We start from the raw sequence: 324 nt of genomic DNA on the forward strand, positions 1-324 counted from the left end.
GGGAGGGAGAGGGAGAGGAGAGGGCGAGGCCATGCGGGCGGGGCGGCGGTGATGCGGGCGGGAGAGGGAGGGGAGAGGGCGGGGCGATGCGGGCGGGGCGGCGAGGACGAGGGAGGGGGCGCGAGTGCGGGCTAGGTCATCTCCACGCGGGCCGGCGCCTTTTATACCCCACGACACGAAATGACAAAAATGCCCTCGGCGGGCAGGGTATTTACGCGCGGTGGCAAGAACGGGGTGAAACTGTTCATTGCAACAGTAACTTTTTTTTATCCGACGGACGTGGTCATTCCAGGGCTCGATCCGACGGCTCCGATCGCATCAAGC

This window comes from Triticum dicoccoides, chromosome 7B (assembly GCF_002162155.2).
Source record: "Triticum dicoccoides isolate Atlit2015 ecotype Zavitan chromosome 7B, WEW_v2.0, whole genome shotgun sequence".
NCBI classification, from domain to species: Eukaryota; Viridiplantae; Streptophyta; class Magnoliopsida; order Poales; family Poaceae; genus Triticum; species Triticum dicoccoides.